This window comes from Ceratosolen solmsi, unplaced genomic scaffold (assembly GCF_000503995.2).
Source record: "Ceratosolen solmsi marchali unplaced genomic scaffold, CerSol_1.0 scaffold47, whole genome shotgun sequence".
In the NCBI taxonomy this organism is placed as follows: Eukaryota; Metazoa; Arthropoda; class Insecta; order Hymenoptera; family Agaonidae; genus Ceratosolen; species Ceratosolen solmsi.
In genome coordinates, this window is record NW_011948419.1 from 4,543,363 (window position 1) to 4,560,181 (window position 16,819).

At 20.9% G+C, this 16,819-nt stretch overlaps 1 long non-coding RNA gene across 1 annotated transcript; it reads right to left on the minus strand.

The window, feature by feature from the left end:
• Window positions 1–7,007: 7,007 nt before the first annotated feature.
• On the minus strand, window positions 7,008–11,570 carry LOC105360579 (uncharacterized). Its single transcript, XR_912809.1, has 3 exons — window positions 11,523–11,570; window positions 7,971–7,989; window positions 7,008–7,057 (listed from the first exon to the last, which is right to left on the minus strand). It is a non-coding gene; the product is annotated as an uncharacterized LOC105360579 (long non-coding RNA).
• Window positions 11,571–16,819: the final 5,249 nt, after the last annotated feature.

The window sequence follows — 16,819 nt, forward strand, 5'->3', positions numbered from 1 at the left end:
GCCCGATGATGCGCGCGCCGACGGCTTTCCCGCCTAGACGGGACCCTCGCACCAGAGGTTTTTCCTCCGATATTTCTGGGACGTTCGCCGGATGTCAAAGCTCATCTACCGTACCGCACTTCCTAAACAATGAGAGACTAGACCCGTTGTACATGTGTGCGGGAACAAATGGCCAACGATAGCTTCGCGCCTATATGTTTGCAGATTTAGTATACTTTGATCCTCACTAGGCAATGACCATTCTACGCGCTCTAAATTATGCTCTCTCGGTTGAAACTAATTCGTTTACGTAGGGCTGCTACTCTCGTTCTAATATGGAAAGGCGCTAGAGTCGAAATTTATAATTTAATTTTTAAATTAGTTTCTACGTGCAAACATTTTGTCAAATATTAAATAGAGCATTTATACAAGTGTCCACGGCTATACGGCTTAACTTGGTGTATTTATGTAATTGTAACATAAAGGCAAATGCACACATTGCATACATTTTATGTACAAATTTTCAATTATTTTATTTATATAAAAAATTCAGTAGATTTTGTATGTTATTTAGAGTGTTTACGGCATACAATAAATCATCGGTAATAATGACTTTATGTTTTTGTTTACAAACCGTCAAAGGAAATATCTACTAAAATATTTTTAATATAAGGAGAAAAATGATTTTTATGAATCGTGATAAATATAAGGGAGTTTTAAATATGAAATATAGTAAACAAGCTTCTTAATTAGAAATATTACTTATTGCGATTGCATTTTACAAATATTATTTAACTTTGAAGAAAATTGTTTTTTATTACTTCAATATGTGATTAGTATTATATTGAAAAAAATGTATTTGAATAATTATGTAACATTGCTGCAGTTATTTTTATATAACTATTACGTTTCTAAACAGATCATTATAAATCAAATTAAATTCAGTTTTAAAAATAAAAACGTAAACTATTCTTAATTTCTTGCATTTACAAAGTAATATTTATGGTATACTTATTTTTACAAATTTTATTTTATCTTACGGATAAAATTTACGAATTTTCAAAGATTATTGTAATCTATATCATATTTATTTTAAAGTGAGCTAACATTATTTATATTGTAAATGATAATTTTATTTGTAAAAGCTGTTTTTTGCAATATTTTAATTATAAATTTGCAATCGAATATAGAAACTTAGTGACAAAAATGTTAATTTAAAAAGATATTAATATTAATTTTTAAATTACAAAAAATCATGATAAATGACGAAATAACAAAATTCAAAAGAGAATGAACAAGAAAGAGGAGAATATAATTGGTATAAAATGCAGATGAATATTTTAAGTTTATTTAGATTTAATACGATTATTTATATTGTATGTTTGTTGTAAATTTCATCATATATCTACAAATAATCGAATGCTTATTTTTGTTTCATACAATACGAGTACAAAGATTTACAGAAAAAAGATTTTATTATAAATATTCTTTAAATGAAAAATTAAAAAAAAATAAAGGCAATAAGTAAATATAATGCAAAATATTTTTATTTTACTTACAGTCTATTCTTCATTTTATAATTTACCGAACTCCGTTTGCTAATGTAATAGTTGTCATAATTTGACAGTTTTTAAAATATATGTTACGAACATGATTTTAAACATTGATTGACATAAATTATTTATTTTGTAAAAGATAGTCTTTCTTACTGTGCTTACTTTTTGCAAATAATATATAAATTGTTTTATATGATTAAATATTGTTGCTTTAATTACATTTAAAGTAATATTGAATATATTTTCAGAAATTAATTATACCATCATGATTATAAATTATATAAATTATTATAAAGTATTTCGTTAAATTATAAAATATATAGTTAATTTTACATTAACAAAGTGCTAAATTAAATAAAACAAAATATTATAATATAGACGTAGTAGCGTAAAATAAACAAAATTGAAATATGTGGATATAATTGATATAAGAGAATGATTATATTCGTTAAATATAATTATTTAACATTTATATTGAATTTAATATTTATTGGAGAAATGTGAATTTTACTTTAACTTTTTATATAATGTTTACATAAAATATTAGTTAGAATTTTTATTACTTTGTTAGTCCAATATAAAGCGAAAATTTTTTGTATTTATTATATAATGAAATATATATGATTTTACTATGGATATAAAAAGTTACAATAACGCAATGTTTAAATCAGTGTTATTACAAAAATTCTTACAATTACTGTACTTGAACTCTTATTAAAGATTTGATAACAAAGTAACTTAGTAAGCAATACATAAAATCTTAGTGATAATGATATAACGAGTTCATATCTATATAATACTTTTTAAAAAATAAAATAAATATTTATTATTACACTTGAAAAATTAATTATATATTATGTACTATAATTTTTTAAGATATGCAAGCTTTATTTGTAATCTTTTAAATAATTTTATTTAAATACCTTTTCTATATCATTGCTTAAATATATTGCACATTGGATTTGATTCAATTTGATAACATTAAGTAAAAGATAGACAAAATATAAAATCTTATCAGAAATATTGATAATATATTTCTTCATTTCTATAGAATTGATGCACACTAATTTTTAATTGTTTTTCAAACTTTATAAGATATTAAATTTATTATAAATATAAAAAATTTACATTATTTAAATTTTTATGTATTATATCACGTTTATAATTGTTATTGTAAAGTACTACATAAAAATTAACTTGAAACGGGTCTTTTAGTACATAACTTAGTTTTAATGAATTTTTATACTATAGTACAGAATTTATTGTAAATATCCATATTATTTATAAATGAAGATATTTATATTACATATTTTTCAATAATAAAAAAATTAAATGTTTTAATAATAATTAAATGTAAGAAAATGTAATAAGATCTTAGTTTATAAATAAAAAATATTTATATAAATTTCATCTGCAAATGCGATAAATAAAAATATTTCATTAAGGCAATGCTAGTAAAAAGAAAACTAATTAGACAATATGAAAAAAACATACCTACATATAGTTTTCATTAACTATTTTTTGATAAAATAGATTAAATTATTGGATATATGAAAATATAACTAGTAAAAATTAAAAGAATTTTAATAATGAATAAAAATTCTTTACTTATGGCAGGAAAAACTTTTGAACATTATTAACTTATTATATCAAAAGTGTCTGTATAAAATAAAATTTGAATATTTATAATTTAGATATTCTTTAAATGTATTCAATAAATATAACAATAAAATTAAAAACCGTAGGTCAAATGCCAAATGTATCAATTTTGTTGGAATTAAATTTTATGCCCTTTGTATTAAAATATTAATTATTTAATATTGGTTTAAATTGCTTAAAAAATAATACTATTTTCATTATAAAAACATATTTAAATTAATTTTTGGTTAATATGCTTTCATCATGTACAACTAAATTGATATTAAAAATTGTCAAAATAATTATATAATTTAAAGATATTGTATATTGTTTAATAATGTATATTTAAATTTATTATTTACATTTCTTACTAAAATTTACTAAAATTAAAATTTACTACTGTATATACCATTTAATTTTAGAAATACTTAAGCCTTGATATTCTTATTTTCCGTACATGAAAAGCGCACATATCATATACCATAATTATAAATTTCTTATTATATAATTTCATTGAATTATTAAGATATTTTTTTACTCTGTGGTTATATACCTGTCTACTTAAACAAGTTCTTCTATTTATAGATATATAAAAGTTATATTATTTTTTATTTTTATTTTTCTAATTGATAAAAAAAATCATTATTCCACCAAATCGAGTACAGAATTTGATATATTTAATAATAATATTCAAAGATGATGTTTATTTCTGTTTTGAACGTAGATATTTATCAATGGATTATTATTCCACTCGGTAAAAATTTGTCTAACATTTATCTGCATAAATAAAATCTGTGATTATGTTAAAATTAAACTTTTTATCTTATAAATAAATCTTTTTATCGATAAAGATACTGTAATTTTCATTGTATTAATTTGTTATGAAATCAATAATAATTAGGTTTCGCTATTTTGTATGTAATAAAATTATATACATATTTTTATTCAAGAATTAAAATTGTTTTTAAATAAAATAATTTTTAATTTTGATAATCTTATCTAAGACAAAGCCTAATTTTCTTCAGATACATTTTGAATGGTCGTTGAAATGTTGTTTACTTTAAAATTTGTGTTTGTAGTCTTGAAAAACGTCATTAGATATCGTCATTAGATAACGTCCTAAGATTGTTGAAATATAGTTAGCTAAACGAAATAAAATTTTTAAATAAAATCTGTTTAAGAATTATTTACAAACAGTGTTAAAATATAATGTATACTGTTAATCCATTTTCAAACAGATATTCGCTTGTAACATGAATTTAACAATTAAAATAAACTAGAATTCATATGTATTGTTCATAATTATTTAAATTGATTTATCCAAAACTGCCAATGATTAAAAGAAGGAAAATATTTTATAGGCTATCGTACATTTTCAAATCCATATAATAAAGGAGCTATACTTATATTTTATTTCAAAAGATAATAGAAGCTAAGTTTATCACGAGTATGCATTTATAGGACGGAAATGTTTCAATGATTACATTTGTGATATGAGATTGTTAAAATCAAGCTGTTTATATTGTTTATTTAGCCGAAATATTACTCTGATAAATTTTTATATATTTGCAATTTTATAAAGTTCACAATCATTTCTATAAAGGAACTTCAATTATGTCCCTAGCGATGCTTAATATTTTTTTAAAGGTATTCCGTGAAACTTATAACCTTCAGTAATTTAACTAAATAGTTTTTTCAATGCAAGTATATTTTATATGTGAAAGTTGTATTAAAATAAAATATAGTTTTCATAATTTAAAATTTTTATTAAAAACAGAAGTTTCTAAAAACTAAAAGCTTTCCTATTCATTATTATCACAATATGGAAATTATTCAAATACAATTGTTTTTATGTCATGTATAGAGATTATTAATGATTTAGATAACGATGGTGAACTGTACAACACTTTATATTAATAAGGACTCATTATTTGTGTCAATTATCATTGCTCGGTAAAATGTAAGGAATTGCTTAAGATTGCATCTGTACAAAAATGTCATCTAATCTTATTTAAACATTAATAATTTTAGTTTAATAACGTATTAGTAATAATTTAATTATCTACAAAAAATTGAACAAATTCTATTAAATTTCAAGTTTAAATATAAAAATAATTGACATATTTTTAGATTCTTATCCTAAATGAAATATTATAAATAAAGCAATTGTTTTTTTATTATTGGATAATTCTTGTCTCTTGAGCTTCATAAACATAAATTATAGAATAAATATTGAATTCATGTTATTTGAAATTCTTAAAGGCAATAAAAATGATGTTAAAATATGAATAATTTTAATAATTATAAATTATTTCATTATTTATTAAATTAATATTAAATACATATTAAATTTATTTGTAAATTATTGTAAAATATTAAAAATATATACAATAAAGTTTTCGGGATAATTGTATTATTATTTAAGTTTAAATTTAAATAACTAAACTATTATTAATATTGAATATATACGACGACGTTTCACAGAAAAATAATCAGAAATATGTGACTCATTTTCAACCTCTTAAAGAATGGATAAATTCTATCATACTATGAATAAATTTCAAGATAATATAATTTCCAATAAAAATAAAATATTTTATTAAGTATTTGTTTTTTTTGTATATCAATATGAAAAATCGTTAAATAAAGATTTATAAACGGATTTTTTCTGTATACTTATAAAAGTAAAATAAAATAGCTAAAAATTTTATATTTTTAAATAAATAAATATATATATATATATATATCTCTTATAGAATAAATAGAGATAACAAAAACTATATCAAATGATTGAATAATAATTTGTTCAAGAAATTTGTTTTAAATATACAAATGGAAAGAAAGATCGTTGAAAAAATATTCCTCGCGTGTATAAAATTCAAGTTGTACATGGGTTGTATTTGATACAGATAATAAATTTTTAGAAAATAATAGATAAATGAAACAATCACTGTACATGGATAAATTACACTTATATAGTCCTTAAAAATGTTAAAATTAAATAGTTTATATAAAGTTTTTCCATTAATAATAGTTTATTTTTTTATATAGTATTCTCAAAAATATTGAATTCTTTTTATAAATATTTTTTTGTCACATGAGTTTTTGTATATTTTCTTTTTAATGTGATGTGATAATGTCGTATTTCATTGTCTGCCAATAGTACTCATGTGAAATTTAATTGTTTTATATTTTTTTGTTGTTGTTGTTGATATTTTAGACGACCTTTCATATCGGTACAGATTATTATTTTTCAATAAAACTGCATATTTTAGTATTTCTATTTTAATTTTGAAATTACTAGTAAGACTTAAAAAAAACTATTAAAACTTAAATTTAATTTTACTCGTCAAATAAATTTTAATTGTATATAAAATTGTAGTACTCACCGCATCCTTATCTTCATGTAGGCGCTTAATATATATAATAAAATATATTAGTAAATTATTCTATTTGAATATTCTATTAGTACATGATTTGTAAATCAAATGAATAATTGATTCAATGAATAATTGTAGAATATTTATAATAATAAAAATGAATCAAACTGTTATAGAAGAAACAAGTTGTGATTAAAAAAATATTTTTATATGTATGAAGTACTATAAGTGTTTGCGTAATAAGTGCATTGAACTTTCTCTTAGAAGAAAAAAAACATATTTTAGCCTTTTCCTATCCGAAAAGTTTTACGTGTCTACATATATAATATTTTTACGTTCAATAAAATTCAACATAACATAAGTATTTTTCACGTATCTTATCGCCTGAGCGTAGAATACACATGCAGCTCTCATGAGTATTTGTTATTTATTGCACATGCATACCTTCTCAGAAGGGGCCAGTGCTGTGGGCGTCGAAGGCTGCTCCTGATTTCCTTCTCTTGACTGCAAACTCGTTTATCAATAAATATTCTTTATAACCATTATTTATCATTTATATGTCTGTATGTAAATGAGCGGTGCTTGCCAGTCGAACGCGAATTCTCCGAAATACAATATCAATCTTTTTTACAATGTTTGTGGGCAAAGCTTATTGTGATTATACTTCATAATACATACATACACACTCAGCTCGAACGAACACACGCGCGCACACACACACACATATATATATATATGCATAAAAACACTGTAGAATTATAGAAATTATGTCTTTATCATTATTAAAATAGTTTTAATTTTAGCAAAAAGTAGTCATTATTTTTAGATAATTTATTGCATGTAAATCCATTCGTTTCTTTTTCTTTGTTATAATAATAAATGCATAATTCGCAAATAGTTTAAGAAGCAATGTAATACAATTATAAAAAAAATATAAATATTTGTTTTTTAATGAAATATATGTATATATCTAATCATTAAAAAATTTTTTAATTACATTGTAGGCACATATTTATTTATGTGTGTGTAGAAATAGAATTCAATCAATTTTTTTTTTAAACTGAAATATCTTTTCTATCATTTTAATGTAATATATTAATTTTTTTCGTATAAAATAAGTTTTTATTTAAACACATTAAAACATTGTCATTTATGTGTTTTAGAAGAAAGTTTTCTGTTTCATGTGAACTCTAAGAATTATATTAAAATACAGAGAATCACTAATTTTTTAAGAATTTACAAAATAGTGTTGCATTATTTAATTTCTTTATAAAAAATGAATTCAAAGGCATTTAGAAGTTTATAAGCAATATAAAACATTTGTTATATAAATCGTTTTATTTCGTGGCATTCGATCGATGATACTGATAATGCAATTTATATTATAGATTTTCAATAGTTGTATTAAATAAATTACCTTTTCCGTATCCATTTTTCTGCATGAAAAAAAAATCAGAAGAACATATTAATTTAATATTTATATTATACGCACGTGCGCTGGCACACACACACACACACACGCGCGCGCGCGCGCGCGCACACGCACACACACACACCTACACTATTAGACAAAATATTAATGTTAATGCAACTTATACATAATATCAAATAAAATATAAATAATTAATGAATATTAATCTCTGTAATAGATTTACTATATATATATATATATATATATATATATATATGGTTTTATTAATTTATGCAAACATTGCCAAATATACACACACTGACTATTCAAGATTTTCGCGAATGCTGGAGTATTATGGAGAATTATGACAAATATTCATCAAGAACACTTGATTGACGGGTGGTAAAGCCAAGGTTTTATATAACAGTAACTTTTAATACTAATGTAAATTTAATTTTTGTTATAAGATATTTGTGTTATATTTATTGTAGAACATACCAAAAATAAATTTAAGATAGAATCGGATAAAATGTTAAGATTTACTATATTCCAAGTACTGCATAATAATAACTTAATTTTTTTTATTTAGATAAAGTAAAATTTAGATTCAAAAATACTTATATAAAAGTATTTACATATAATAGAATTAATATTTGAATAAATTTTACATTGTATCAATGATTCATTATTAAAAATTTTAATTTGTTTTTTTATAAATTGGATTAATGATCTGGTTTAAATATTATTATACGTAATTGTTTGATTGCATTATACGTTAAGGATCGCACAAGATATATAAAAATATAAGATAATATCAACTTCAATTACTTCTTAGATTGTCGTAAAAAAATATTTCAAAAACTGTATATATATATTTTTTTATAATATTATTTATCTGCTCATTTACAAATTTTGTATTAAAAAATATAAATAAAAAACACGAATCTTTATTTTATTATATTATATTTGATTAGTTTATTATATTTCATATATTTATATTAAATTTAACAGGTGCTGGTTTTTTATTATGAGAAATTTAATCTATAAGAGGTTATTCATAATCACATTCGTGGTTATATTCAATAGAATATCTATATACCATAATTATAAAAATATATATTACTAATCAAACTATATTATAGTTTGTATATTTTAAAGAAGATATATGAGTTGAACTATATTCGATGTATTCATATTATTGACTAAATCATGTAATAATTATTCTTTATTAGTTATATACTTACTTAAATTTATTAAAATTTTATTAAATTATATTTACGAACGATTTTACTTTTGAATTGATTTCTGTCTAAATAATATTACCAAATTAATTATTGAATTTCGTTTTATATACGTTTATTTCGATATGGAAATAAAATAATTTATTAGAAATAAATTAAAGATATAATATTAAAAATATATTAGATATATAATTTATTTAATTTATAATTTATATATAATTTGATGTTATCAATAGATTTATATAGCTACTATTTTTATTTCGTTGAAAAAGGGAATTGAAGATATATTTAATATTATACTTTATAAAAGATAAAATTGAATCATATTTATTTAGAATTTAAAAAACATACATTTACGATTTCATATGAGAAATATCACGATAGATGCATTGTACATTGAATGCGTAAATATAACCATATTCTTTATATTATAAAATTCAAGATATATATTGATAATATAATAGCTTAATAATGGCAATTATTTTACACTGATTATATATATAATAGTATTATAATTTAATAATATAAATGTAAATGAAACTATTTTTTGTACCGTGTATAGTCTGAAAAAGTAATAAAATTAATTAGTTCCTAAAATTTTCTATAGGTAATAAGTTGAAAAATATATTTTTTTAAAATTTGCAAAATGTATACTTGCAAAAATATATAAATATAGATGAACTTAATTATATATATACATATATATATATATATATATATTATATTATTATATTTATATATAAATATATAAATTATATATATATATATATATATATATTTAATTTTTAATAAGACACCGCACAGCCAAGTGATGTGGAAGCATGCGCATCTGGAGAAACCGAAATAAGGGTCACATGAAGGTCAAAGACACCAGCCGACTCTTGCGACGTGTGGAAATACATGTAGGAGGTTCGAGAGGTGTTTCACCCTCCTATGAGTATGATTAGCCCATGATCTTCCGACGATGCTTATGCGGGTTTAAAATACGAGCCTTTACTTTTTTAATTGTTTGACGCAACTGTTCATCTATTATCAACTACGTAATCGAATCATATAATTATCCGTATCAGATGCTTGGAACTGTTTATTCTTCCTGTTTTCACTTTACGTGGCAATAAATTGCTGAGTCAACGATTAGATTATGCGACTTACGACATTTTTACGAGACTGTGAGAACATGCAATTTTATTATTTATTGTTTCAATTTAAATTTGATACTTTTTTTATAATTTATATCGTTTGTCAGAAAATTCCAATGTTATCTACAATTTCATAAATTTTTTTATCATTTAAATGAATTCCATATTCTTATATATATGGTATCGAACATCTATAATTAAATATATTATTGATATATAAACTAAAAGGTAGAAAAAATTTTATGCACATTCTAATATATTTTTAATCTTTAAGCAAAATGACAACTTTAAAAATTTACTTTTGAAAAATTTCAAATTCATTCGTTTTGAATTATAATTTTTGAATAATTTTTTAATACAATTTTTAATTCAATCTAATTTTAATAAAATATAATTTGTATTTTATCTAAACATATAATAAATCGTTACTATTTTTTTGTGGGTGATATTTTATACCTATATTATATATTATTTATATGATAATTATATAAAATATAAAATGAATATATCGAATTCTTAAAAAAAATTAATTTCTATATTTAAGTTATTTTTAAATTTATTTTATATATTTAAGTATTTAACTAAGTATATTTATCCTCTTGCAAGAATTTAACGATAATTTATTAAAAGAACTTTAATTAATTTATTTTTCAAATTTTAAAAAATGTAAATATTTTTACACATGTCATGTTTTTTAAGTGATTTATTTAAATTCATTATCTATTTTAATTGCAATTATAATTAAAAAAAAATATAATTTTATCTATTAATTTTCATAATAACTTCATTATATTTGCATCTAACCTTATTTTTTGTTCAATGTACGCCTTGGCTCATCGAAAAATCCATCACATACGAAGCGCAGTCATATTAATTAACGAAGTATCCGTATAAGCATCGATTTAAACTAAGTACACATACGCATGCGAATAACACTTACATGACCGAACGAAAATAGCGAATCTTATCACCAACGCGTATTTCTGGTATACTTCTCTCGTTACATTTAATTATTCGTAACTTATCCTCACTAATTCTCGTACTACTGATGTCACTACCTTTCACAATAATACCATAAAATTCGGTAGGTATAAATCCGTAATATCAGTCAAAAATTCTCATAAAGCGTATTTCTCAGAATTGTAGATTTGAGGAGATGAAAATAAGGACAAACTTACCCTATGTATTGCTTAAGTTGTGGCGTATCTGTATCAAAGTCGTTTTCTACACTGTCAAAGTTTCGATTTACTTCCTTGGCTTGACGCACACCCCCTTATTCTTTTATATATATCTATATATGCGCAGGCGCTGCATCTTGGCAGCCGTTGTGGCGCCACTGCCGATGGTTTTTTTTCAACCCCTCTGATTTTATGCGCACATTTATAGTTATAAGCTCTAGCAACGTATAGTGTACAATTGTGCCAACCGTAAGGTACTCGCAACCATTCTTTAAACATTGTTTCATATTAAAGTTATATTTGGAGTTTTATCGACGGTTGTTCACGAAGGCATCAACGTTTAATTATATTTAAATTTTAGATTTATATAATTTTATAATCATACTGCATGAAAAACAGTGGATGATAATTTTAAGAACTTTTTATGTTTTGATAAAAGATATGAGATGATACGTTAATTATAAAAATAATTTCTTTTCCATGATAAAAATATATTTAATAATTTAAAATATTGCTCAAAACATTGAAAACATTTTGATTGAAGTTATTTAAATTTAATTAATTAAAGTTAGTTGTACAAAGAAGTTTTGGAGTTATTCTCGATATAAGTTTTGTAATGTTAGTTCTATAAATAGTTTGGTTGTGTCAACAAACATTTATGGTTCATAAATAATATTTAATTTATTAATATAATAAAATATTTGCAAAGATTATTAAATTAATGAGAGCAATTTTATAAAATATTAGTTATGAATTACAAATTTCTACGTAAACTTAGTTCATAGTACGTTCGTAAACAATACCCTATATTTTTGTATTTTTAAAAAATATAAAAAAAAATTTATTGCTTTTCTAAACTTTGCTTTCAAAATTATACCGTATTATAAAATATAAATGTGCTTTACATTCGAAAATAGGTTTTACAAATTTTAGATTCACAGATACTTATTATTTTAATATCTAAAATCTAAAAATAGAAAAATTGTAATTTTGATTAAAATAAGCTAAAATTAATTTAAATAGTCTTCATTAATTTTATAAAATTACCTTGCCATAATAAGCTTTTTCCATGAAATTGATATCATAAAAGAAAATATATATATGAATACGCAAAGTATATATATTACTTTATAAATAATAAAAACATAATTTATTTAAAAACATTGATGTTATATATTATTTAATATTTTTAATTATAAAATAAATATTAATTTAAAAATGATGTCTAACTTATTGTGAAGTACATGTTCTTTTAAAAATAAAAAATTTAGAAAGATAAAATTATATTTGTCAAATTAAATTTATCATTATTGACATTTTAAATTGATTCCTTTTTAATATATGAAATGTAGAAGGACATTAAAAATAAGTTGAATTTTTTGGTTTTTAATCTATTACGACATAAAAAGAGTTTTTAAATAAGAGAAAAATAAAGGACAATAGAAAAACCAAATTTATTATTCATTGTTTTCTGAAATAGTTATTAATATCAATTTTTCCGAGTCAAAATAAAAACAAAATGATTAGATAAGACATTTAAACCTGTAAAAGTAAAAAATATTTTATATGTTTAGTCTAAAATTGCAAGTGGGAAATTTATTTATAATTCAAATGTTAAAGGTTTATAGTGATGTATTAATGAAACTTATTATAAAACTTATAAAGAGTTATTTTTTAAGTTAAACTGAAAATCTGAAGGACAATTTATTAATATTCTATTAAACTTTTTAATAACTAGTGTTGCAGTATGATTTGAGAAGAAAACCAGCTAATAATAACTAATAGGAAATTTCTATTGGAAGCTTTTCATTTGAGTAAATTTAAAAGTAAATATTATAGTATAAATATAATTTATTTTTAATGAATAATTCGATAATTATAAAAAGAATATTTTTTATAATAATTAGTAATGAATTGAAAATTTTGCATATGTATGTTGAAAGATTAATATTATTATTTTTTTATTATAATTTTGAAGTTTTTACATTTTTATATAAATCATTATTATAAGTTTAAATAATTATTCTAATTTAAAAAATTTTTATTTCTACTATTTTTCTATTTTCAGTACCATACTTACATGTTTTTTTGGAAATATTCCATTTAGAGAACTAAATGCCGATAAATAAGATTCTTATACGAGGAACTTTCACATATTACAGTTGTTCGTTTTCTCTTAAACTATTCACAATGATTTAAATATTAATTTATGGTTCTTTACGAGAAAATTTTTTTAATTTCTTTTTTTTGCAAATTTGTTTATGTATAGAGCTATACAAAAATTTTATAGTATTTGATAGAATTTAAGTATTTTTCTAACGACGTCTAATGACGTATTAATTATAAAAATCTTTTATTTATTATGTATTTATGTTAGTATATGCTTTTAATAAAATTTAATAATTGACATATATAATTTAATTAATTAATATTTATTATTTACTTTTTTTCATATAAATTTAGAAATGTTTGTTTTTATTATTTTTGTTGACTATTTTTGTTGTACAGAAAATAAATCAAACGCATTGAATTCTTGATATTAATTCCTGTTACTTTGATGTTGATCATAACATTAGTACTTGTGGTAATTTATAGATTAGCTTATTTATTATTTATACTAGAAATTTATGGACATAACTAATTATATATCACTATTATTTAGTGATTTATTATTATTAAAAATTTATTATTATTTTAGTATATACATTAATTTTTAATCGAATTAAAATTTGTAGTTTATAATATAATAACTATTTTAATATATACAGTTTATGTAAAAATTATTGTAAATTATAAAGTTTTTAATAACATAAATATATTACTTATCTTAAGATATAAAAATGTAAGCAGAAGGTAACACTAACAGTTGAAAGTTAAGTCAATATAAAAGTGTACATTGACCTTCTATTTGAAAATCTTGTTTTTACTTTACAATATACATAATCTCAGATAAAGATTAAAAATTTTGATTAAAGTATTATTTTCACAAATAAATTATTTGATGAAAGTTTATCTGCATGTGTAATTACGAAGTATGTAAATAATGTACGGAATAAAGTTGTTTATACACAAAGTTATTTTCTATAATCATAAATGTTACTCTAAATATAGTTTTTAATTGCAATATCACTTGGTTAAGCAAATAGAATTTTTTAATACGTTAAGGTGATTACAGCGATCCATTTACTTATTGATTTTCAAGAAGATTGTCAGTATTGGAAAATTATACGTAATCGAAGCTTGTCTGAATATAAAAATGATTTTATGTTTATAAAATTATTATATTAATTATAAAATTATGTTTTATTATACAATTTTTCAATTAATATGTTTGGTGTTATTTATTAATAAAGCAATTTGATGATTTTTATATTTATAAATATTTATATATATATATATATATATATATATCTATAGTAGCTTATTTTAAAGTTTTTACTTTTCATTGTTTATAGTTATCAATTGTTTAATTTACATCTACATTAATCATAGTTTTTTATTTATTTTTTAAATGAAATAATTGTATATAGAAATAATTAATATAATAATATTTCATATGGTAATATAAATAAAATATACTAAAACTGCTTGTCAGTAATTAAACGAGTATTTTCTTTTTAAAAACTTATTTTAATTAAACGCATAAATGTTTTTGGTATTTTTAACAATATTTTTGTATTATTATATCTTTCTAATTCTAATTTTGATTTAAACATTGTCTAATATTTAAAACCTAATAAATATGGATATGTTTCATCAATAATTTTAATAATAAAATAATATTGAAAACTTGTACATTTTGATAAATAAATATTGAAGTATTTAAAAATTTCCAATATACATAAGTTATATTAATTAATTATCATTTAATTTCAGGAACGTAACTATTTTAATATGGTAATTACTTTAACATTAAATAATTTACGGCAACATTATTTTTTTTTTTAATTTAAAATGATATATAATAACGCATAATTCCATGAACTATTAACATTTTATTATAGATTTTAGTGTCAATGACATTTAAGTAACCAAATATAACATCAAATACCTTATTTGTACAATGAATTTTTCATTTTGTCATACCTTTGCATTATATGCAGTGTTTTCATTGAAAACTAAAAACTATTATCAATATAAATAAATCGGTTTAATTGTTTTGATCTTATTTTAGTTGATCAATTGAGTGTGTAATTTCGATCATATATGATACAACTAATGGAAACATATATGGTATAACTATTTTGTTGATTGAGTCTCGAAGAATGAGTTCGAGCCCGCGGAATGTTGACCAATGAGAATATGTTGTCTTCTACTCTCAGAATCCTTTGAATTGGTGTAACCTTGAGAGGCATGTGTATTTTCGATAATAAAAGAAACTTTGTAATGCCAGTATTTAATATGGAGTAGAGACACAAATTTATGTATAGTATAGTTAGACGGGTGAGTAGTAGGAAGCTGGAGTATGAATGGAGTATAAAAGGAAAATTATTAAAATTTGTAATATATGTAAGTTGAATTGAGCTTATTAGCTATTAATCTTACCTCTTTATATTTTTTAATTGTGCATTGCTAGAAATATATAATAATTTTTAAGCAAAAACATTGAGTTGTGTATAGTTTTATGTAATTCAACGTAAGGTATTCCGTTCCTTTTAAAAAATAATAGACAATTGAGATTTCAATGCACACCAAATCCATATAATATATTTCTCTAATAATACACAAAAATGTGCAAAAAATTATTTAATAATTTTAAAATAGGATTATAAAAAATCTATATATTAATAAAAATGATTACTGCTTTATAATAATCGTAAGACCACCTAATATTTATTTTTACTTCTTTTATTCAATATTATGAATACAATTGAACTACAAATTATGTTGTAATTGCTCTTTCTAATTTTATATACTCATATAGGATTCAATAATATCATGGACTCGTATATATATATGTATAGATACGATTTTGTTAAATATTATTTTTATCTTTTGTAATATTAATTTTAATATATTTTTAATATTATAGTATATCTTATGTGCATATTATATATGATATTGAAATTGTTCATTCCTAAAATTTTTAATGTAAAATTTTAATAGAAATTTTTTGTTTTTGTTTTATCATATTAGTTATTTCAAAATATATAACGAAAATATTTAATATATTTTAATTCACATAGATATATTATTTATGAGAATATTTTTATCTGTATTATAATATATAATTCAAAATTATAAGAAATGAAACGTCATGAAGATAATTTTAAATAAACATAATACCTTATAAATTT